The sequence below is a fragment of the Pan troglodytes genome, chromosome 12, assembly GCF_028858775.2.
Source record: "Pan troglodytes isolate AG18354 chromosome 12, NHGRI_mPanTro3-v2.0_pri, whole genome shotgun sequence".
In the NCBI taxonomy this organism is placed as follows: Eukaryota; Metazoa; Chordata; class Mammalia; order Primates; family Hominidae; genus Pan; species Pan troglodytes.
The window spans coordinates 115527171-115549791 of NC_072410.2; the positions used below are offsets into that span (position 1 = coordinate 115527171).

The following is a 22621-nucleotide window of genomic DNA, read 5'->3' on the forward strand; positions in this document are numbered from 1 at the left end:
GAATCTTCATGGCTGCTCCCTCCTCTCATATTCATCTCTCATCATGTCCAGAACTGCTTACCATCCCTACCACCACCACCAATTCCATGTCTGTTTGCTTTTTTGTTTGTTTTATCCTGTCCCAACACGTGCCTTTGCTCACGTTGTTTTCTCTCTGCCTAGATTGCTGTTTCCCCCGATTTCTTTCTTTTTTCCTCTTGCTAAATCCTGCAATGTTTTTTAAACTTAGGCATGGAAGATTGCCTCAAATATTGAATGTCCAGGGTTTCCAAGACCCTCTTTGATATGCTGTAGCCATACGTTCCTGGACAGCAAGGAGAATTTATAATTTCTGTTTACATCTTCGAACCTCAGCAGAGAGGAGATGCCCAGCCAGCTCTGCTTGTGGAATGGATTCTCAATGGGCCATGTAAGGTACCTTAGAAGCACGGGTTTAATGGAAAGAACTGGGTTTCTACCCACCTATATTCCTTGGTTTCTTAAGACAATTTTATATCTTTAAATGTTTCTAAACATAGCTGCTTGGTTTCTTTAATTAAATTAATTCTGAAATCAGTCTTGCCCAAGAAAAGTAGAATTCAAGTCCACGGCACAAAGCAATCTTATAGTTCACCAACAGGTTGAAAAATCATATAGGTTAGTCAGCCATAGAAAGTCTCTTTGTTCTAAAAGATTCAATGAAAAAAAGTCAAAAACATAAATTTTAAAACTACATATTCTGCCTTTTTCTACTTAACAGTCATGTAACATAAAATTTATATGAATTTTCTGAGTTTTCCTTTCTTCCTTTTTTCTTTCCTTCCTCCCTCCCTTCCTCCCTCCCTCCTTCTCTTTCTTTCCTTCCTTCCTCCCTCCCTTCTTTCCTTCCTTGCTTCCTTCCTTCCTCCCTCCCTCCCTCCCTCTCTTCCTTCCTTTCCTTGTCTTCATTTCTCTCATAAAAGGAGACAATATCTCCTACAAAGCTTTGAGAATTCACAGAATAGAAACTGTAGAACACCATGTGGGAAGCAGGAGGCACTCAACCAACACTTATTCCATGTTGTTCCTGGGACCTGCAGCTGCCATCACTCCTGGTAGAATCATGAGTGGCTCCACCTCAGCATTGCGAACTTTTGATTAACACATACTTGGGTCTATCTTTTAAACAACTCTCTTCTTGAACAGAAGGAAGAAGTGTATTTGATTTATTGTTAATTTTCTGTTACCTGACACTTGATAATCACTTAATAAATGTTTGTTGAAAGAAAAGGTAGGTGATAATACAGGGTTTACTAAGTGCCAGAGGATGTTCCAAAGCCATTACATTTTAACTCCTTTAATCCTTTCAACAATTCTATGAGGTAGGCACTATTCCCCTTATCAGCTATGGTTAAGAAAACTGAGGCAAAGAAAGTTTAAGTAACACCCTCAGGGCCACTCAACAAAGTGGCTATTAGGGGACCTGCTGTAGAATCCAGGCTCTCAATGAAATTGAATAGTTTCTTAGTTAAAGCATTTGATTTTTAACAAAGCTGTTTAAAAATTTAACATAGAACTAAGGCTCTTTCTTATAACATTTTAATTTCTTCATTAAACCCTAGAAAATGAATTAGACTTGAACATCATGCCATATTATTATATAGGTTAGCTTCACTGCTTAATTGAATAAAAACAGTTCCAATCAAAGCATCTCACTTTCGTCTTTTCAGCTCCTGCATGTTGGTGTGTTGGTGCATGTCAGACTGCCATTCAACAAAAGGCAAGACTCTGCCTCCACTCTGGGTATTCTGGAAAATGTAAGTAATTGGATCAGACTTTCATATCACTGCCTCCTAGATGATTAGAATCTCAGTTTTCTGCAGAGTCTATCAGACGTTAGGCTCCCCATATCTCCTGTCAGTACTCACTGAGTCGCGAGGGTTTGGAGATGATTTATTACATGTGACACAGGTTTCTGTTTATGCACTCATAAAGGCCATGTCTGCAAGATCTATAGAGTCAGCTTGCACCAGTACACTGAGCTGAGATGAATAAATGAATAATTGTTTTGATAATATTAACCAAGCATGTGTGATGTTTCTTTGCCACATCTGTTTTTAACAACACAAACAAAAGGAGTCTTCAGTGGTTATATGTTGCTTTCAGGAACAATGTAATGTGCCCAGTTTGGTAAGCCTTTGTGGGTATTGATTAGAATAAGTCTTTTTCTGAATATCTCAGGATCAAGTGGAATGCCAGTGCGTTTAAAATATGGCTGGATAACAATAAGTTGGTGATTTTATTCAAAATGTCAACCATGTCTCTTGCCCCTTTAGATTTTAACAGTGCATCTCAGAGCAGGGTAAGAAAATCAGTGAATGTTTTAACAAACACCAGAGGTTATTATCATTGTCTTGGCTTAATCCCACTTTCTACTGAGCCAGCCTCTAACATATTGCTTAAAATTTTCAACAGCCTATGAGACAAGTGACTGATGAGCCTTTGACTGATCATGTCTAGTGATGAGTGACTCACTACCTTGCAAGGCAACTTTGCAGCTCTGGCAATAGGATAGTCCTTATGGAAGGAGGACATTCTGAAATATTAAACAGCTTCCCTCTATACAGAAAACTGCCCCATTCAGAAAGCTGCTAGGGCATGCCAGGCTTGTTCTAAATGAAAAAGTGTGACTCAGCAGAATTTGGGGAAGGGGGAATAACACTCAACGTTATCTTTCAAAAAAATAGGGTATGAGGTGAGAAAGAAAAAAGTGAGAGAATGCTTGCTGAGGAGAACATCGTTTTGTTTATACTTCTACTCCATTCTAATTCCAGTCTGAGGGTGAAGGTAAAAGGAAACCAAGATGGGCCTGAGTTTCATATTTTCCAGGACCGGCAATCAGCCTGCCCTAGGCACAGAGAGCAGTCCTGGGAAGCCCTCCATTGGAATGAGAGTGGACACAGAGCAAGTGGTATTCCCTGTGGACTGGTGACTACATAGTCAATGGAGTTGGGATGTTAAAACTGGTCAGTGTGGCTAGGTAACGGCACTGAAGGCCAGATAACCCCATCCAAACATGCTCAGCACCTTGGAAACAGGAAAAGTCTGCACCAAATGTGGACACACCTCCTAAAAGGTGAAGTCACTGAGTAGCCTGAGAATGCATTTCCAGCACTGAGGGTGGGCAGGGGATGCTGAAATAAAAATTAAATTCTGTTATCAAAACAAAGGAAGATGACATCTTTGCATATCTGAGAATATAGACTACCATTTATTCCAACTACTTGTCCAGAAAGCAAAATCTATTTATCTGTAGTTTTTGCCTTTTTCTATCCATTGGGCCAAAGTAAATTTTTATTTTGCATGCTTATATTTTTATTTTCAAAGTAAATTTTTCTTTTGTGTGTTTTCTCTTGGCTAACGAAAGATAGAGATTGCTAGGAACTGAATGTTTACACATTCCTCCCCACATTCATGTATTGAAATCCTAATCCCCAAGGTGATGGATTAGGGGGTGGAGCCATTGGAAGGTGATAAGGTCATAAAGGTAGAATTCCCACAAGTGGGATCAGTGACCCCATAAAAGGACATATGAGAACTTGCTTTTTCTCTCTCTGTTCTCCTCCATGTGTGGACACAGCAAGATGACCATCTGCAATTCAGGTAGCAACCCCCCACCAGACATGGGATCTGCCAGTGGTTTGATCCTGGACTCCTAGCCTCCAGAGATGTGGGAAATAAATGTTTGTTGTTTAAGCCACCAGTCTATGGTAATGTGTTATAGCAGCCCAAACTAACTAATATGGTTTGGCTTTGTGTCCCCACCTTAATCTTAACTTGAATTGTAATTCCATAATCCCCACATGTCATGGGGAGGGGCCCAGTGGGAGCTAATTGAATAATGGGAGTGGTTTTTCCCCACGCTGTTCTCGTAATAGTGAGTGAGTTCTCATGTGATCCAGTGGTTTTATGAGAGGCTTCCCCCTTCACTCAGCACTTCTTTTTCCTGCACCATGTGAAGAAGGATGTGTTTGCTTCCCATTTTGCCATGATTATAAGTTTCCTGAGGCCTCCCCAGCCATGTGGAACTGAGTCAATTAAACCTCTTTTCTTTATAAGTTACCCAGTCTCGGTTATTTCTTCATAGTAGCATGAAAATGAACTAATACTCTAATTAAAACAGATATAGCGTATTTTTATTTTCTAGAGTACAATCTCAATTCTATCACATTGCCTCTGGGATATCTGTAATCTACTATTCTAGGTACAGTATAATTTGTACACATTTTCCATAAGATGTATAACTGAATTATTATTATCTACATCCAAAATATGGTCCAAGGTGTTATTTTTCTCCCAGTAGTTTGGTGAACGTAGCTTGGAGCAGCAACTGTTCTAATATTAATAATAGTTTTGAAGATAATATAAAATAATAAAGTAGTCATAAAACATTATTTAAACACTATGTGAACAGCTCATTCCAGAGATCATTAATGTCTTAGTTTATTTTGTGTTTCTCTAACAATACCACAGACTGAATAATTTACAATTAACAGAAATTTATTTCATTAATGATTCAGGAGTCTGGGAAGTTCAAGATCATGGCACCAGTACTTGATGAGGGCCTTGTGTTGCATCATCCCATGGCAAAAAGAGGAAAGGCAAGAGAGGGTGTGTGTGCGTGTTTGCCTGTGTGTGTGTGTGTGTGTGTGTGTGAAAGACAAAGAGAGATAGAGACAGAGATAGACAGAGAAGCAGACAAAGAGAGGCTGAACGCATCCTTTTATCAGGAATCTATTCCCTTGATGACTAACCCACTCTCACAATAATGGCATTAACCCATTCCTGAGGGCAGAGCCCTCATGACATAATCATCTCTTAAAGGATCCCCCTGCCAATACTGTTGCATTGGGGATTAAGCTTCCAGTGCATGAACTTTGGAAGAGACATTCAAACCATAGCAATAGGGGATGCATACAGGTCTAGATAAGGTTCTGTCTTAGAGATTTTATTGCACAAATTGTATTAATTGATCTGGTTAGTCATGAAGCTTTTCTAAAAGGTGAATTTTTATTTTACTTTTTGGTTTTCCACATATTTGATAAGAATAGGTTTCTATAACAAAGACTTCCATAAAGAATAGAAAAAGTAGAAAAAGTTACTTGTCTCACGGATAGCAGTCCTGTCATTAACAGAACCAGGTGTTAAGGCAGTTTTGTTTCGTATGGTACTTCATGGACCTAGATTCTTTCCAAAGCATTGCTCATTCATCTTCTTCCCTACTATCACCACACTCAGGGGTCAGCACACCAGACCCCTCATCTGGTTTCTGTAAATAAAGTTGTATTGGAATACAACTATTCATTATATAATGTCTATGACTGCTTTTGTGTACCAATGGCAGAATTGAGTACTAACACAGAAACCATATTGACCACAAAGTCTAAAACATTTATTTTCTTTTGTATTTTATTTATTTATTTATTTATTTTTTGTTGTTGAGGAAGGGTCTCACTCTGTCATACAGTGGTATGATCACAGCTCACTGTAGCCTCCACCTCCCAGACTCTGGAGATCCTCCCACCTCAGACTCCTGAGTAGCTAGGACTATAGGTGCACGCCACCATGCCTAGCTATTTTTTTTTTTGTATTTTTTGTAGAGACTGGTGTATTAGTCCATTTTCAGGCTGCTGATAAAGACATACCCAAGACTGGAAAGAAAATGAGGTTTAATTGGACTTACAGTTCCACATGGGTGGGGAGGCCTCAGAATCATGGCAGGAGGCAAAAGGCACTTTTTACATGGTAGTGGGAAGAGAAAAATGAGGAAGAAGCAAAAGCAGAAACCCTGATAAACCCATCAGATCTCAAGAGACTTATTCACTATCACAAGAATAGCATGGGAAAGACCGGCCTCCATGATTCAATTACCTCCCCCAGGTCCCTCCCACAACAGGTGGGAATTCTGGGAGATACAATCCAAGTTGAGATTTGGGTGGGGACACAGCCAAATCATATAAACTGGGTTCCTCCATGTTGCCCAGACTGCTTGAATTCCTGGGCTCAAGTGATCTGCCCACTTCAGTCTTCCAAAGTGCTAGGATTACAAACTTGAACCACCCTACCTATCCTAAAACATTTATTATCTCTGACTTCTTACAGAAAAGATTTGCTGACTTCTGCCCTAGGATACTGTCATGGTCTGCATGTTTGAAACTGGGTCACCACTACATCTGGCAAAAGGAACATGGAAAAGGCAACTCTCATTGGTGCCAGACCTAGAAACAACACATGTCACTTCTGTTCCTTTTAACCAGAAGGAAACTTTAATCACTGGCAATGCAACACCAAGGGAACCTGTGTAATCCAATTGAGTCAACAGTTCCACTCAGGCTATAAGCCTGTATTATGAAAGAAGAGGAAGGTGCTTTGCTGGATGGTCAGCAGTCTTTCCCACATTCAATAGAAAAGAAGCTAGTGTGTTTCTACTTTAGTGCACAAACACTGTCTTTTTGGACAGCTAAATTATATCAATCCAGTTGTCCCTTTTGATTTAATGTCTGTATTTATTTTAAAGAAAAATGTATCCATATATTTCTGCATCATTTATACCTCCCATCAAAATGTGGTTTTCACCAGCTGTTGGGTATTCAAAATTTCTTGTAGAAAATAAGTAGAAAATTTGGTTGTGTAATATGAAACTGGGAAGTATATGTGGCATCTTAGCTCAGCAGGTCAGCATGTACCTGGCTAATCCCCCAAAGAAAGGGTTCATGCAAATACTGAATAGACCAATTGCAAAGGAGACCTTCTTCTGCCCTCATCTGAGAAATCAGATTAGATAAGTCCATTGTCAGGTAATAACAATAGAAAAAGAGACACAGTGGATACACAGTGTCCCTAATATTGTATAAAAGATCTCAGTTTATAGAACGCTTCCGAATTCATGATCTCATTTGGATAGCATTAGACACTGTAAGGGAACTAACTCTATTGTTCAGAGCAATGTCCCCTATCCTATTGGTATTTCCTGTTCCATTGACAAACTCTGTCCTATTAGTATTTCCTGTTCTGCTGGTTATTTCCTGTTCTCTTGGCATCTCCTGTCCTGTTAGCATTTCCTGTTTTATAACAGTGGCGTCACCTGTCCTGTTAGTATTGTCTGTCCTATTAGCCATCCCTGCTGTATTACTATTTTCTGTTCTGTTAACATCCCCTGTCCCATTAGTATTTCCTGTCCTATTAGTATTTTCTGTCCTGTTGACATCACCTCTCCTTTTAGTACTTTCAGTCCTATTAGCATCCCCTGTTCTATTAGTATTTTCTATTCTTTTAACATCCCCTGTCCTCTTAGTATTTTCTGTCCTATTGGCATCATCTGTCCTATTAGTATTAGAATGTCCTGTTGACATTCTCTGTCCTGTTAGTATTTCTTCTTCTATTGGCATCCTCTGTGTATTTTTCTGTTGTTGCATTGCTATAAATAAATACCCAAGACTGGGTAATTTATAAAGAAAAGAGGTTTAATTTGCTCATGGTGTGCAGGCTGTACAGGAAACGTAGCAGCATTTGCTTCCAAGGAGGCTTCAGGAAGCTTACAATCATGGTGGAAGGTGAACAGGGAAAAGGCACATCACATAGCGAAAGCAGGAGCAAGAGAGCCAGGGGGAGGTGCCATGCACTTTTAAATGGCCAGGTCTCAGGAGAACTCACTCAGTATCATGAGGACAGTACCTAGAGGGATGGTGTAAACCACTCATGAGAAATCTGCCCCCAGGACCCAATCACCTCCCACCACGCCCCACCTCCAACGTCGGGGGTTATATTTCAATATGAGACCCTGTCCTATTGATATCTTCTGTTCTGTGGGTATCCTCTGTCCTATTCGTATTTTCTGTTCCATTGGCATCCCCTGTTCTATTAATATTTCCTGTTTTCTATTAGCATCCCCCAGCTCCTTATTTCCTACTATGGAAGTTCAAGAATCCACAGCTCAGCCAGTCACTAGCTCTTAGCAATTTCAATACTGAGAAGGGGACAAACAGAAAGCAATCTTTGGACTTCAAGCCTCTTGATTTAGCAGTGCAGAGGTCAGCATATCTTTCTCCACTTTCTGTTCCTAGTCTTTGAAAACTCCCTGGATTCTTGTCTTTCTTCCAAGCCTGGTCCTCCAGCCACACACTGAAACTGTGATCCCACTAATGCATTTCCAACAAATTCTCTTTTCATTGAGCCATTATCATACATTAGTGTTGTTTGTAACTAAGAACCTGAATTGAAACAAGCTGATTTTATCATCCCCATTATGGATAAAGAAACTGAGATTCAGAAATATTCTTGCTCACTGTCACACTAGTACTAGTAAGCTAGTCTTCTAGTAAGCTATAGAACTGACCAAAATCCATGTTTTTCCTGCTTACTGTCTTCTAGTAAGCTGTAAAACTGACCAGAATCTTTGGTTTTCCTTCTGTATCCAGTGAAGTTTTACCCTTTCATGAGTAATTATGTAAACTCTCCTGTCTCCTGCAAAGCTAAAGGAAAATTTCTAGCATAGCATGAGACCCACTTTATTTGAGAAGGCCCAGTTTTAGTGCCTTCTCTTTTCTGAGGTCTCTGCCAAAATAGGCCACAGCTAGTGGCTCCCTGATGTATGTTTCCATAACAATGTCTTCCGTATATATTTTTTTCATATATAACATTATATATATATAAATATATAAAAAACATACTTTGCCCTATATATTTATCATAAGAATCACATACATCTTAATGGGATATGCAATTTTTAATATAGCTCATTGAAATATAAACTTCTCTGGAGGAGACACACTCATTTCTTACTATCCTGTCTTCTATATCATGGGCACTCAGTTGTGTTTGTTGTGTAAATAAGTGAGTAAATGAGCAAAAGCATGTGGAAGAATAAACTGTCAGAAATCTCAAGAAGATTTTCTGAAGCATTAGGGTTTTAGAAAAGCAGAATCAAGCATAACCTTACTCACAACCTAGCATCAGCCTCTCATCAAGAGCCAGAAATTCCGCTGCAGCATCCGTAACTGGAAGAAGCTAATGCCATGTCCGTGGGAGTCTAAGGCTTTGTCAGCAGCTGTTCTGCTCAGAGGTTATAGAAGAAGAAATGTGAAGCCTGTGAAGGAGTTGTCTCAACCCTGTCTTACAGCTAAAGATGTTATGAGGCCTAACTACCCAGAATTTTTTCTTCTGTGAGTCTCTTAGGGGGTTCTGATCTGTGGGACACTTTCTGAGACTGAACTCATCTCTAGAAGGCCTTATTAATACGAAAGTCTCTTCCTTGGCAGGATCATCAATGCATCCATGCAGGCATGGCAGCCTTGGGTCATCAAATAAAGGCTGAGGAGCTGCAGGAGACAGCAAGATGCACTGCTATGTAAATGAGGCTGATCCACAACAGCAACAACAGGGATAGAGAGCGATGGGCAGGAGGGATGGGGATGAAGACAAGCATAAGGAAGAGCAGAGCTGTGAGGGAGGGACACAGACAGGGTGGGGCACATAGAAAATAGCACAAGAGATGCTGCAGATGATGAGATGCTGGAGGGTTTTGCCTAGGAGAGATATGACAGGTTTCCCTGGCTTTTCTGAAATAGTCCATAGAGGTCTGTGTCCTAGAAATTAACTCAAAAATGAACTCTTCTCAGGTGCCAAGCTGGATCCATGGGGGGAGAATTTTTTTTTCAGGGTAGTCAATTCAGAGTCCACATGGGAGACAAAAAAATCTTTACAAGTTGTGTGAGATAATAAAACACATAGAATATTAACTTACTTCAGCAGCACAGCTGTTCAGGAAAGGCTGTAAGTATCATCAGCTAGTCATGAAGTCATGAGTGTCCATTCTTACCTCCTGTATTCTGCTGAGTTTCTTTATATATTCTTTATATATATATATTGTTATACATGGTGGTTTGGCTAGCAGGAGATTGCACTCACACTCTGGATTAGGCAGGCTTTCAGTAGACAATCTAAGAATCTATCAGCCATCTACGAAAGCACTCTGTGTAGAAACAGTTTTGACGTCCCAGCTTACAGCTGAGTTTTGAACATTTAAACATTTTGAGAAGTGTGTCTGTTCCTATTTGTGTGTTTGTGTAATTACATGAGTTCCTTTCATCAAACTTTATCTGTGAAACCAGCAAGACCATCAGGTTGGAGCCCAAGTAGTAACCAGGTTACTGAAGCTAAAAGATGCTCATATAATTCCTCTGCTTGTGTTTCATGAAGGCAGAGGAAGAAAACAATCCCTCACTCCTCCTTAGGGCCCTCTGTGCTGTGGACAGCTGGAGGCATGATTGATCAGCAAGTTTTCAACACAGCAGGAGATACATGGAAGAACTATGAGATATCTGAGAAGCTCTAAAGACCAGAAGCAATTTGGCTATTCATAACCCTTTGGAGAAACAAAATGTGTGTCACTTGCCCCAGTGAAAAAGAACAAACCATGAGGATTTTAGGACTTTTCGGGGTGAGCTAGAGATGTTATGGCTTCAAAGACCAGGAAGTGCATTCAGATCTTCACACTCTCTAGGGTAGAATCAATCGTGTGCATTGCTGCTGAGATTGCCAAGTGGCGCTAAGCACAGCATTGCAGGTGAACCTGATAAATCCTGTTAAGTTCTCAATGCAGCTACTGCCCACTTGTTAAGTGGGGTGATTTTTCATGGGCTGGAGATATATATCAGGATGCAAGGTGCTCAATTTGGGCCAGCTGTGTTCATAACCAGACAGCACTGTGATGAATGCTCCCAGAAGGAAACCAAAGAAGCTACTGTGATGGAGGACAGAGAACACGAAGCACTGTGCAGAAAATATAGCAAAAGGGAGGCTTAACCCAAGGGCCCTCACTTAGTAATTGGTGAGTTTCGCCAAGGTTACGCTCTGTGATTCTTCTGGTGAATGCGCCACTGAAGTACACGATCCCTTAAGAAAGTGCACGAGGTTCCCGCACATGCCCACCTGCTGCCGCCCTCAACGCCTTCTGGCAATGTCCCCTGGCCTTCCAGCAGCATGGCGACGTCTTCACAGTACTGCCAGCTGCTCAGTGACTACGGGTCACCGTCCCTAGGCTACACCCAGGGAACTGGGAACAGCCAGGTGCCCCAGAGCAAATACGCGGAGCTGCTGGCATCATCGAAGAGCTGGGGAAGGAGATCAGAACCACGTACGCGGGGAGCGAGAGCGCCATGGAGAGGATGCAGCGCGGCGTGATTCACGCTGGAGGACTGGTGCGGGAGTGCTTGGCAGAAACGCAACGGAATGCCAGATCCTAGCTGCCTTGTTGGTTTTGAAGGATTTCCATCTTTTTACAAGATGAGAAGTCACAGTTCATCTCCCCCATTCAGATGAAACCCTTGTTTTCAAAATGGTTACAGTTTGGTTTTTCCTCCCGTGGTTCCCGTGGCTCTGAAGCTACCGTCTCAAAGATTGAGAAAAGATTTTGCAGTTAATTAGGATTTGCATTTCAAATAGGAACTGCTCAGGTTTCTGTTTGTTTGTTTGTTGTTTTTAAGCACTGACTTAAAAGATGCACCTAAAGTTATCTTACAGCAAACTGTAGTTTGCCTCCAAGACACCATTGTCTCTTTAATCTTCTCTTTTGAATACATTTGTTACACACGGTGTTCTTTGTTCCTTTTCATAAGCTTATACCACTCTAGGAATTTTGTTTTTAAGGCTTATTGACAGTATGCTTTACTTAGTAGCCGGTTCCCATTTCCCATTTGCCATCTACAGTGTAGATTCTGCTTAAAGTAACTTCTTTTTTGCTTATGCGTTTGCATGACTATTAGTGCTTCAAAGTCAATTTTTTTAAATGCACAAGTTATAAATATAGAAGAAAGAGCAACCCACTAAACCTAACAAGGACCCCCGAACATTTTCATACTAAGACTGTAAGTACATCTTAGCTCCGCGTTTAAGTTGGTCAAAACATCTGGAAGAAAATGACTAAAACTGTTTGCATCTTTGTATCTATTTATTACTTGATGTAATAAAGCTTATTTTCCTTAATAAAAGGAAGTGCATGAGGTCTGTCTTGCTTTTGTGGCTCTGAGAGGGGATCTTAAGGAAACTTACTGTTCTCTATTTCTCTTTGTTTCTCCAGATTCTTGCACAGGAGTGGAAAAACTATGACCCATCGCCAGTTTTTGTATGGACTGCGAGCTAAAGGTTCTTACATTTTTAAATAGCAAAATCAAAAGATTGATATTTATTGTGTATGAAATTATATAAAATTCAAACTTTAGTGTCCTTGAGTAAAGTTTTATTGTTCAACTTGGCACTATTGACACTTTGGGTTGCATGATTCTTTCCTGTGGGGAGGGAAGGTTCTGTGCATTGATGTTTAGCCGCATCCTTGGCCTCTACCCAGTAGGGGCCAGCAGCACCCCTTCTCCATTCCTGACAATCAAAGTCTTCTGCATATCTTGCCAAAAGTGTCCGGGAAGGCAAAATCACTCCCTGGTGAGAACCGCCTTTTTGTTAAAACACAACCATGTTTGTTCATTTCACTGTTGTCTATCTGCTTTTCTGCAAAAGCAGCAGAGTTTACAAATTGTAACAGAGACTGTCTGCCTCTTCAAGACTGAAATATTTACTCTCTGACTCTTTACAGATAACGTTTCCCGACTCCTGGTCTAGCACATAGAAGGAACTCAGTGTTTGAAAAAGGAAGAAGGGAGGGGAGGTAGAGAATCATAGAGTAGGTTGCTCTCTGGGGAAAAATGAGTTGTTGTTTTTCTGACACAAAGACCAATGCACAGACGTCAGGCGGCAGGCCAGCCTTTTCCTGAGAACACCATGAGCACAAGTTTATTTCTAAAGCTCTAAAGCGATGCGTCTGAGTCCCTAAGATGAGCTTCTTCTACTTAAACGCCAAAAAGCGACCATTCATCATAGAAATTATAGGTCAACTAAAAACAATAAAATGGGAGAACACATAAGGACTGACTCTTGTAAGCAACTCCGGATCTTTTTGAATAGATTAGCAACATGTTGGTTCATCAAATTCCAAGTTAACAGATGAAAAACGTTGTGAAATTCATGGAAGAGAAGGGCGTTGATATTCATTGGCCATTCATCATGTACCAGGCATTCAGGGAGAATCCATACGTATATGAAACCAGAGAGCTCATTGAGAACGGGATTACTTCCTCATTCTGGCACGAGGAAGTGTGGATCATAAACATGAAGGAACTGTCCAAGGCCTTATGGAGGCAGGAGCAGAGCTGAGGACTCTGATTTAGATCCAGCCAAGATCTTTACTTCTGCGCCGCCATGCTGCATCTACTGAATTATAGGCTGTAAAACTGGATTAGCCACATCCGCAAAGGTGGGAAATCTGTCTCTGGGGTGAGTTGATATATCTAGAAATTCTGAGCCTCAAGGGAACAGAGTCAGAGTCAGGTTAAGTCCTTTTGCCACAGTGCAAAGCTCCTGCAGAGCAGCCAGGGCCCAGCTCTCCCAGGTTCCTGGGAGCATGAACTGAGCCTCCCGTTGTTACCCGGTCTGCCTAAGAGTTCAGTGAAGTGTTGGAGTTTCCATACGGCATGCTGAGCTGCTCTAGAAAGGCGCTCTCAGACAATCTGAGGAAGGAAATGGACTGAAAAGTCATGTCTGTAGAAGCAGCAGTAAAAAGAGAGATTTATCACTTGTTCTGATAAATTGACAGTGAAATTAAAAAGCTTAATTATTTCAGCATGAATTTTGAGAGGCTTCTTTTCCCACTGAACATATGAAAAAGTTTCGAAGCATTTTGCAGCAATAAAACATCTGTGACCCAATTTACATAAAACAGAATAAAACTGAGAGTTGTTCTGGTAGCAAAGAGCACCAAGGCAGTGTGAACCCTTGTTTCATCTTGCATCAATAAACGGACCCTTGTGCATACAGTAGGCAGTAAAAAATGTCCTGATAAATCTCGAGTGTGTGGGGAGATGGGGAGGGAGGTTCTGTAGGACCCAAAACACTGAGAAGAATGTTTAAAGGTATGTGGCAGATCAAAGTCCGATGGAAGATGTGTACTGAGAGTTCACTAATGGAAAGATAATGGCCTCCAAGAGGCTGGTGGGAAGATAAAACAGAATGAATAAATTTTAAGGACAAAAACACACTTGAAAAAAATATGGCACAAATACATTCTCTGAAAGTGTTGAATTATACTAATTCCAAGAAGTTTCTTTCATTCCATTTTGTATGTTGCTAATGGAGAAAGGTGAGAAGTAGAGTCTAAAGCATTTTGTGTTTTTTTTAGAAAGGTCTTGGCTATGCCTGGAGCTTTAATCACAATGGACTGGGCAGTGCTTTAAAAAAAAGTATCTTTTGAGGAAAACTGAGATCTGATCCGATATACTCAATTCATATTCACGATTCTTGAGGGATTTGAAGTAGATTATTTTAAACTGATATAAAACTTGACAAAAATCTGTTCTAAAGGATGTATAGAATATTGACATATGGTAATTTACTAATTAGAGAAAAATAGGCAAAACTTATTTCTGTAAGATGTGAAACTTAAATTGTGTAAAGAATTAGCTAGATTAAATCAAGGGTGAAAATTCTTGGACTTTGTGTCTTTCTCGTTCTTTCAGTTTGAAAGTCCTATTCTCTGATAGATTTTTTGGCAAATCCATGGTCTTAATAAACAGAAGATGACTTTAAAAACATAATTGGTTATAGATACATTTTAAATTACATTTTTTTTACCTCAAAAATTAACTCACCAAACACTAAAGCAGTGGTTCTCAAAGAGAGGCAGCATTTCTTGGCTGGAAGAATTGTGAGGAATAAGGTCTTACGGACTTTTCAAAATACAGCACAACAACCTGCCACCACTTACCCCTAAGCCAGGAAAAAGATTCAAATATACATCTTCAAAGTGACGTTAAATGCCAGCAACCCATGTCCAATTCTTATTAGAAACCAGGGCCTTGTGGAAGTCTGTGTGGCGACTCCTCAGGGATCTAGAACTAGAAATACCATTTGACCCAGCCATCCCATTACTGGGTATATACCCAAAGGACTATAAATCATGCTGCTATAAAGACACATGCACACGTATGTTTATTGCGGCACTATTCACAATAGCAAAGACTTGGAACCAACCCAAATGTCCAACAATGATAGACTGGATTAAGAAAATGTGGCACATATACACCATGGAATACTATGCAGCCATAAAAAATGATGAGTTCATGTCCTTTGTAGGGACATGGATGAAATTGGAAATCATCATTCTCAGTAAACTATCACAAGGACAAAAAACCAAACACCACATGTTCTCACTCATAGATGGGAATTGAACAATGAGAACGAATGGACACAGGAAGGGGAACATCACACTCTGGGGACTGTAGTGGGGTGGGGGGAGGGGGGAAGGATAGCATTAGGAGATATACCTAATGCTAAATGACAAGTTAATAGGTGCAGCACACCAGCATGGCACATGTATACATATGTAACTAACCTGCACATTGTGCACATGTACCCTAAAACTTAAAGTATAATAATAATTAAAAAAAAGAAAATTAAAAAAAAAAAAGAAACCAGGGCCTTGATGACTCGCTGTTATTGGTGAGACTAAGTTATTTTCCTCAAGCAGGTTTGGAGAATGACTGTTAGCTCATTTGACACTATCTGTGTCAAGGACTGGATCCCACTTTCAGCTCAAGTGAATGGTAAAGAACAGAGCTTCGCCTTTGGCTGGAATTTGCCCCAGAGGTGCCACAGGAATGATCTTAAACCCACTGCCATTTAAAACCTTCACAAAGCTGGGCAGGAAGAAGTGATATTAATGGGAGGGCTTGAAGAATAAGTGGTCAGTCTCATTTTGCCTCTGGAGAAAGTTTGCTGCCAGCATGGAGATCTAGGTAGTTGACGTGGTGAGTGGAATGGAAGTGTTCTGGAATAGGATGCAGAGTAGTGAACACTGGGCAAACGGGTGGTGCACAGCAGCTGACGGTCTCAGGGGAACTCTCCAGCCAGGGGTTGCCTTGTGAAAATGAAAGTCTAGTGTTGCCAGGGTCTCACTTCACAAGGATGACTGACAACCTGGATTTTTGTGTGAACTCACCTGTTTTTTATATAATGACAACTACATTTTTTTTAAGAAACCAGACATGGTGGGAACCAATACCATAGAGTAAACAAGCCTTATGTGTGTGTCAAATTGCTGGTTTGTGATCTCTGCCCCAAGTACTCTGAAATCTGTCACAGTTTAAAGCCAGACATGAAGAGTCACTTGCCTGAGTGACATCACATTTGCCTCCATGTCATTGTCCTATAGTTTGCTTTTCTGATTCACTGTTTTTGTTTTTGTTTTTGATACAATGAATCATTGAAGGATATGATTAAAAGTTACCCTGTGAGACTCATCTCAGCATTTATTGTGAGGGTATTATGAATGATGCCCATTATGTGATACAATAAGCTCTCAGCAGAAAAATGTCTTCTTCAGTTTAATTATCAGATGTAACTGTGCTTTTAAGGGGAAAATACTTTGTTTTTATGCTTTACTGGTTCTGTGACTTATACAGACCTTCCTTGTATCTTGTCATTGAATGCTGGAAAACAAAGCTGAATTTGTGTGTTTACACTTCGGAATTGTTTCTGCTGTTACTCACTTTTCTTTCAATATACCTCACGTGCTAACTCCTTTTTCTTTGGTTTATCTACCTCCTTCTAAGGTATAAGTTGTTTGTTATGTAGGACCAAGAGTAGAGGAGTTATTATGTGTCCTGGTTCTACACAGAGGACCTATGATTGAATAAACTCAGAGGACTTGTGACTGGAAGACTCAAGCTAAAAACTGAGGGAGAGGGAGGTAGAAGGGATGGCGTGGGGGATCAAGAGCACTGAGAAAGAGAAAGAAACACCCCTCCCCCCACCACACACACAGATCCTAATAGGAATTCAAGATCAAGATGGTTCTACAAATCAAAATTCTGAAATTCACATGTAAAACTAATACTGAGAAAAACACCCCCAAATTCAATATTTAATGTGAATTTACTTCAGATGAACTAAAATTAAGGAAGAAACTAGAATATAAATGGCATGATTGTATTTACAATGTTTATGAGCTAAGGTAAAGAATAATATTTATAAAAATAAGAAAATATATTAATAAAGAAGATAAGACATTTTAAAATGAATTATTTAAAACATAGGAAAAGTCCTCAACAAATAGAATAAACTTCAGATTGGATGCATTTGAAGATATGATACGTAAATCTGAAGGCTGAGGAATTGATCCAACATGAGGCATGGAAAATACAAAGATACAAAAATATAAACTTCATTTAAGACAGAGACATATTTAGGAGATTTGTACAGGAAAGAGTTCAGGAAAAACTGGTAAAAAATAATTTTAAAGGTAAGTTAAAATATTTCATGAATACTCCGATTAAAGACACAACTAGTCCTTAGCAGGATAAACATAAATAAGTACATATCTGGACACACTATATTAAAATTCTATAAAATTAAGAATAAAGACACAATCTTCAAAGTGTCAGAGAGAAAAAACACACTTCTTCAAAAAAAAAGGAAAAGAAAATTGTACTGACACCAGACTTCGTGACAAGATCAATACATTCTAGAACATAATGATATAATATATTTTGACGGCTGAGCTTACTACATAATGAAAGTAAACCTGGAATTCTATATTCAGATAAATCATCATTCAAAGATATGTGAAAAGACAACCTTTCTCAGAGGTACAAAATTTGCCCCCCAATACTGATCCTCTCTGAAAGAAACATTCAAGTACATACCAAAGCAAAAAAACAAACACAAAAAAATGAGAAGGGGGAAAAGTATGACCCTTAAAATGAACACAGAAACTGGTAAACATGTTGACAAATTTGGTTATATACTGATTGTAATTAATAGTAAGTTATAAAAAGATCGAACAAAATCTTTTAATAATTAAGGGAGATGACAATGTTGATGATGAAGATAATTGGTGACTATCAGCAGAAGTCCTTATATGATTGGCATGAGGATATAAATAACAAGTAACTTGATCTTGTTAGAAAAAAGTATAATAGGCATTTAATTAAATGTTCAGATATAATTACTGCAATAATAGAAATATTATATAAAGCTTCTAAGAAGTGGGGATGAGGTATGCATGAAGGGATTTTGTGTATGTATACATAATATATATTCACATATATATATAAAATATATATTCACCCAAAGGAGTACAGAAAGAATATAAAGTAAAAAACAATAAAAATTGCATGCACACCAAAGAATTACAAAAGAATATGGTGGAAGAAAACCTAGCTATACCAATTAGAGAACTTTTTTAAATCAACTATGTAGAGCTCACCAGAGATGGGTAAAATAAAACATATGGAAAGATTGAAAATAAAGCATAAAAATGTTTCTCCAGAAAACCAATAAGCAAAAAAAAAAAATTGTGGAAGTGATTATATTGATATTGAAGAAAATAGAATTTGAGGCAGAAAGTATTGATAGATATTAGGAAAGATACAATTAGATCATAAAAGATTAATCAATATGATTTTTAAAATCATGAATTTTGGTAACCTAATAACATAATGTTACAAACAATAAAATACAATTTGCATTTTGTATTCTGACCAAAGTGAACATGATTATTCACATGATTTGCTTTTCTGAGGTAAATATTGGTGGTCTCCAAAAATTAGAGGAAGGTGAGTACTGCAAGCTTCCTTCCTGGCAAACTTTCCACCAGGTGGGACATTGCAATGAAAAATAGTCTTAACCAAATTCTTCCACCTGTTCCATCATTATTAATAAGAAGGTACGAGCTGAGGGCGGTGGCTCATGCCTGTAATCCCAGCACCTTGGGAGGCCAAGGCATGTGGATCACCTGAGGTCAAGAGTTCGAGATCAGCCTGGCCAACATGGTGAAACCCCATCTCTACTAAAAATACAAAAATTAGTGGGGTGTGGTGGCAAGTGCCTGTAATCCCAGCTACTTGGGAGGCTGAGGCAGGAGAATCGCTTGAAGCCAGGAGGCAGAGGTTGCAGGGAGCCGAGATCATGCCATTGCACTACTCCAGACTGGGCGACAAGAGTGAAATTCTGTCAAAAAAAAAAAAAATTACCAAATCATAAAATCCACCCTGTAAACTTTCTGTTCTTTAAATGCACTGACAGTATCTTGCAGATGAAGTTTACAGGAAACGGAAGCAGCATACTTAATGGCAGAATTCAGTCAACCTAGTGGAGCCAGGTGATCAAACTCATCTATAAGTGGGAAGATGCAGGGACACTCCGATAAGGTGTAATTCTTAAGAATATGGACTTGCCAGATTCATATACCAAAAAAGTACCCTCATGCAAGTGTGGAAGGGCCTGTATAATTCCAGGCCAATCTACACACCTTGAACCCAATTCAATCCACTTAGAGTAACAGCTTTCATGCTGGCTTTTTTTTTTTTTTTAAGGACATAATTTATTTTTAGAGCAGTTTTAGGTTCACGGAAAAAGTTAGCATTAAATGCAGAGTTCCCACATACTCCATGCTCCCACTCCTCCACACCCATACGTCCTCCCCAACTATTGATATCTCTCACCACCGTGGTATATTTGTTACAATCAATGAACCTGCCTTGACATATCATTATCACCCAAAATCCACAGCTATGCACTCTCTGGGCTCTGACAAATGTGTAATGACACATCTCCACTATTCTAGTATCGTACAGAAGAGTGTCATTGCCCCAAAATTATTCTGTGTTCTGCCTTTTCATCCCTCCCTCTCCTGTAACCCCTGACTAATGTTTTCATTGTCTTCATAGTCCTTTCTTTTCCAGAATGTCATGTAGTTGGAAAAGATAGTAGGTACCATTTTCAGACTCACTTCTTGCATTTACCATATGTATTTAAGGTTCCACCAGGTCTTTCTACGGCTTGATAGCCCATGTCATTTAAGTGCCAAATAATATTTCATTTTCTGGGTATACCACAATTTATTTATAAATTCTCCTACTGAAGGACATCTTGGTTGCTTTCAAGTTTTAACAATTATGAATAGAGCTGATATAAATATCCACATGCAGGTTTGTGACGGGAACTAAGTTTTTACATCAATAGAGTAAATTCAAAGGAGCAAAATTGGCTGATTATACAGTAAGAATATGTTTAGTTTTATAAGAAACTGCCAAACTGCCTTTTAAAGTGGCCGTGCCATTTTTGCTTTCTCATGATGTTGACTTTTGATTAGAACAGTTCAAATACAAAGTAAATATGCTTGGGTTATATAATCACAATTAAGACATTTTTATATAAACATGCTACTAATACATGGATTAAAACATAACTCTAAATACATATTTCTATGTCATATAAATTTTTTATGCTGCAATCCTCTAAAGAAAATTATATGACTAAATTTTAAGGATAAATGGGATAAATATAAATCACAGAAAAATATTTTAATAATCTTTTCTCAGATATGTCAGCTTGATAGCTCAAGCTGGGAAAATAAATAACAAGAACAAAAGCATTTGAACAGTATAATTAATAAATGTGATCTAACATTAATAACAGTATATTATGCATATAAGTGGATATTTATTAATTAACATTTAACGTTTATTTATTAATAATGTAATTAATAAACATTTAATAAACATTAATTAATAACATTATATTATGCATATAAGTGGAGGTACATACCCTCAAACTACAGAATATGTATTTTACTCAAGGCTATATAAAATATTTGTAAGTGCACATATTAGAAAGAAAATCTCAACATAGTTTAAAAATATATATATAATAAAAGCCCTCTGACCACATGCTTTTAAATTAGAAGAAAAAAACATATATAATATATGCTTTTGTGAGTAACCTTTCCTTTACTGATGCAAAGAGATATTTGAGAAGAAATTACCCCGCACCCAGTTTTATGATATAGTTAGATGACCTTGACAAGTTTTTTGGATCTATGTCTAAACAAATTTACAGGCAAGACCCAATATTCTAAGAAGAGCATCAAAGAAATTTGGAAAGTTCTGTTACACTGATGATATTTTTGGACCAATGAACTAAGCATCTGTATTTCTGTTCTACCTCCAAATTCCTTGGCATGTGAGATGATAAATGTCCATATTGTCCCATACATTTTTATTAAAGTGTTTTTACTTGCAGCAAAATCAACCTCACTTACGCAGCTATTATTTGCTATATTTCTTTTTCTTCCTTTCCTAGTCAATATTGAATCTAACACTGGGTTTCACTGACACATGGGACTAGTAGAAGAGATTGCACCTAAACAAAAATTTACTTTTAGAGAAAAATATAATCTAAGCAACTCCTTTCTGAAACACAGAAAACTAAAATTATGCAAAGAATTGATGTGTTTGATTTAGACAGAAAATTGCCAGTTCTTTTCAATTTACAATCACTTTATATTTCAAAACATGTAAGACATTTGTATATCTTCATTTTTTAGGGTAATCATCTGTGGCAATGGTACTGAAGAAAATCCTTTGTTTTTGTATATTCAAAAATGTCTCTCATTTTCAAACAATGTGATGCATGCTTGTATTTGGATCATCTAATTGAATTTCTACAGCAACCCCGCATAGTTGGAAATATCCCCATTTTAATAATGAGAAACTGAAGTTGAAAGAAGTTAATTAGGAGAACCTGACAAAGCATTATATGAGAACTTGCCAAAATAGTAATAACAACAGTGGCATCAGCAGCAGCAACAACAACAGTATCTTCAGCCTGCACTTCTTGGTTTCTGGATATGGAAACAAAAGACACCCTGAAGCACCATTAATCTTTTCTCAGTAAAATAAGTAGAGGTCATGGCTGTGGTTATACTGTAACATGAAAAATAACATTAGTTCAAATATTGCATCTTGGTCTAATAAAAAAATTGACTGAAAAATTGTTTACTTTGAGTGTCATGTTGAACCCAGTGTCAGACAGTCAAATCGACTTTATTTCACTTGAGATTTTTTGTCTCTTTTACTTATATTTGACTTTTCTCTTTAAAAAAACTATTGGAGAGTCACAAATATCTTTTCCCAAAAAGTAAAGTATTACATATTGCACTCAGAACAGCAACAGATGGATTCTTTTCTAAAGAAAAAGAAGACCATGACACCAATGTGGATGACAAGAGAATGTCATACCACTCCTGGGAGGTTGTTCTTGACAATAAATTAAACAACAACACGATATCACAGCACACATATTAGAATGGCTAAAATCCAGAACACTGACAACATTACATGCTGGCAAGGATGTGGAGCAACAGGAACTCTCATTCATTGCTGGTGGGAACACAAGATGGTAAAGCCTCTTTGGAAGACATTTTCACAGTTTCTCATAAAAACTAAACATTCTCATACCATACGATCAGCAGTCAGACTCTTTGGTATTTACCCAGAAGAGCTGAACACTTATGTCCACACAAAAACCTGCACACAGAAGTTTATAGTGCCTTTATTCATAATTACCAAAATTTGAGGGGGGAGGGAGAGCTTTAGGAGATATACCTAATGCTAAATGACGAGTTAATGGGTGCAGCACAACAGCATGGCACATGTATACATATGTAACTAACCTGCACATTGTGCACATGTACCCTAAAACTTAAAGTATAATAATA

General features: G+C 38.5%; 1 long non-coding RNA gene and 1 pseudogene across 3 annotated transcripts; both read left to right on the forward strand.

The window, feature by feature from the left end:
• The first annotated feature begins 3523 nt into the window (after positions 1-3523).
• On the forward strand, positions 3524-21836 carry LOC107972215 (uncharacterized). Of its 3 annotated transcripts, none has more exons than XR_001714969.4 (4): positions 3524-3621; positions 6121-6397; positions 12095-12159; positions 21449-21836. It is a non-coding gene; the product is annotated as an uncharacterized LOC107972215 (long non-coding RNA). The 3 variants fall into 3 exon arrangements; XR_001714968.4 differs by lacking the exon at positions 21449-21836 and adding an exon at positions 12605-13693; XR_001714964.4 differs by lacking the exons at positions 12095-12159; positions 21449-21836 and having other exon boundaries at positions 3534-3621; positions 6121-6510.
• LOC104004867 (cyclin-dependent kinase 2-associated protein 1-like) lies at positions 10992-11428 on the forward strand (annotated as a pseudogene).
• Positions 21837-22621: the final 785 nt, after the last annotated feature.